Raw genomic sequence first — 3228 nt, 5'->3', positions numbered from 1 at the left:
GCTCAGACCGGTCCCCTCTACCCGACTCCCCCGCCTTCTTTTGGGCCAGCCTATTGAGCTTCATTCGGTAGGGGGAAGTAGAACAGACAAGCCGCGAAAAGCGGAAGGTAATGAAGGCAGTGAAATGTACCATTTGTATGCTCGCCACCCTCCAGAACGAGCCAGACTCCCTGGAACGGACCATTACCCCACCCGAAGAAGGGGAGAACGGGAGGAGGCTGGGTTGGGGCAATAAGGATGTGGATAGGGCGGGGGTGGGTGAAAAAGAGAGGTGTTTACTCTCTCAATGCGCAGGCGCGGAAATCAAGCCTCTAGTTCTTAAAGAGACAGGAAGAAACTGACCTACTTTCTACTGAGATTCTTCTGACAGGTTGGTTCATTACATCAGCCCGACCCAGGCTCGGTTCTATGAAGACAACACTCCAAGAAGCTCAGCTCACTCCTCTGCCGTGAAACATTTCCCCCTACCTCCAGCTTGGCGCTAACCCCTTTTAAAAATTAAATCATTCCTACATTCCTTCATTCAGCTGACACCTATTGAGCTTGCCCCGTACTGGCCTCTTGGGCCACTATGAGCTCACAGCATGGTGGTGCAGACTAGCGAGTACACACATAATACCCACACGGTGTACCCAAGTGTTGTGGGAGTTCAGAGAAGGGACCGACTTCATCTTCCTTTGGGGAGAGGCAGCGGCCATGGCTTCACTTTCGGGCTGGGTCATAAAGGTTAAATAGGAGTTAGCCAGGTTGAATAGGGGGGAAGAGAAGAGAGCACTTTAGGCAAGTAGAGTACAAATGTAGGAAGGGGCGAAAAGGCCTGGCCTGTTTGGGAATGGGGAGTATGAAGTGTGTGTAAAGGAGAAGTGGGACCCCTTGGGCTTCAGCATAAACATCATTTCCTTGTGGAAGCCTTCCCTGGGCCCTAGATGGGCTTGGGTCCCCTTGCTATATGTTCTCAGGGCTCCCTTTGGTTCTGTCATAATGCACTTGTTGGCTGAGAGATCTGTGGCTACATGTGAGGTATAAATGTGAAATAAGCATCTCAGTCTCATTCTGATTATTAAGACTTAGCATTGTCCATCTTCCACTTGAATCTCATATTAGACTCCTCCAGCGGTAGCCCAACTTGTAGCTCCATGGACTCTTATAGTTCCTCTTCTTTTTAATCATGGAGTGTTAAGATGGGGGTTAGGAGCAAGTATTTTCTTAGGGGACCTCCTGTGATGACAGTTGGGGGCCATAGCAGCTTCACTGGATATTGTGGTCCTTTGGGGGATTTGGGAGCTGTCATTCCAGCTGACCCCAGCCCTCAGTCTCATGACACTCTCCTCTCTGCTTCACACTTTACACTGTGGCAACTTCTAGCAAGTCATCAGCCACAATTTCATCTACTCTCCATAGCCAACACTCTAGGGTCTATGACCCAGGCAAGATGCACCTTCCGTATCTGTACTTCTCAAACTTGAAGGGCAATTCTTGCCACACACTTTCACTCTGTACCACACCTCCACCCGCCCAGCACCTACAACAGGAATCAGAGCCTAGTAGGCCTACGATAAACATTTGAGGAATGAACAAGATAGGGTCCTGCTCTCACAGAGCTTACATACTGCTTGTGGAAACAGTAACAAATTCAGTACACACACAGGAACTCAGTTTGTGATAAGTGCTATGAAGGAAGGAAATCTAGTGATATGATGAAGAGTAACCACAGCAAGGAAGGGTCTTCTTCAGATGGATGAATAAGTAATAATCTAGTTAAGCAATGATAGTGGCTTAGACTAGGAACAGCAATGGAGAGAGATGGTGCACCTTTGATGGCGGAATTAGTGATTTTTTTTTTTTTCCAGCCCCACCACACAGCTTGCAGGATCTTAGTTCCCCAACCAGGGATCCAGGGATTGAACCTGGCCCTGGGCAGTGAAAGCACCGAGTCCTAACCACTGGACCCCCACCCCCAGGGAATTCCCCAGGATTGGTGATGAATTAAAGGGGAGTAGAGGAAGAGTGAGTGAGAGGAAGAAAGGAAGACTCTTACATTTTGACCTGAGCAACTAGGTAGTTGGTTTATTGAGATGGCGAGGACTGGGAAGGCATGAATCAAAGCTCCATTTTGAACATGTTAAGTATGACCATTACAGATCCACATGGATACATCAAACAGGCAATTGGATATATGGGTCTTGGAACTCAGAGGAGAATTCTGGGGATAAAAACTTAGGAGTCGCCTGCATACAGATAGTGTTTAAAGCCATGGGATTGGATGTGATATGGAAAAGAGGCTCAGGTCTCAGCTGTGGGGCCCAATGTTTAATATTCCAGTTGAGAAGGATGAATCATCAAGGGAGGGATGAGAAGGGATGGCCAGAAAGGTAAAAGGAAAACCAGGAGAGTATGAAATACTGGAAGGCAATAAAGAAGAGTGTTTTGAGATGGGGCAGCTAACAACATTCAGAATCCAACCAGTGGCCAGAAAAAAATGATCAGAATGCCAACCTCCTGTTTTTTTCTGATTTCCTAGAAATTCTGGGGTACTTCTCATTTCCTAGAAATTCTCAGCTTCAGACTTCAATTTCCCTTAAGCTTGGATCTACCCTAAAATATAGACTGTCTCCATACCTAACCCAGTTATATACATACACTCACCATGTCCACTTATCCAAACCTTACAGTTATTCATACAATTATGGAATGCCTATTATGTGCCAGGCCCCAGGATAGGATGGGGAGGGGAAAAAAAACCTAGTCTGGGTATTCAAGGAGCCCTCAGGAGCTTAGTGTATCGAAAAAGACAATCACTCAAATAAATATACTTAAATATACAGTTACAAACTGAGAAGTGCCATGAAGGAAAAGTATAGGGCAACATGAGAGCCTGTCACAGTGTCACCTTGTCCGGATTATGCATGACATGCACAGCATCCATCTTTCACACACAAATTTTTACTGTGCCCCAATGCCACCCTGAACAGAGACTTGGGGGATTGCGTCTAGTAGTATCAATCACGTATCAATCCTCGTATAAATTCACCAGGTGACCTTGAGCAAGTCCTCTCCTCTCTTTGGGCCTTTTTCTTCTTCTGTAAAATGGAAGGCTGAGAGGTAGACTAGATCACAGGTTCTTAACTTAGGGCCCATGGATGGGCTTCAGGGACACAAAAATATATGGAAAAGTGTGTTGGGTTTTTTTTTTTTTCTAGACAGTGGGCCCACAACTTTAATTAGATC

This window comes from Globicephala melas, chromosome 16 (genome assembly GCF_963455315.2).
Source record: "Globicephala melas chromosome 16, mGloMel1.2, whole genome shotgun sequence".
Taxonomy (NCBI): domain Eukaryota; kingdom Metazoa; phylum Chordata; class Mammalia; order Artiodactyla; family Delphinidae; genus Globicephala; species Globicephala melas.
The sequence above is the reverse complement of the archived record's forward strand: the minus strand, read 5'-3'. Positions refer to the sequence as shown.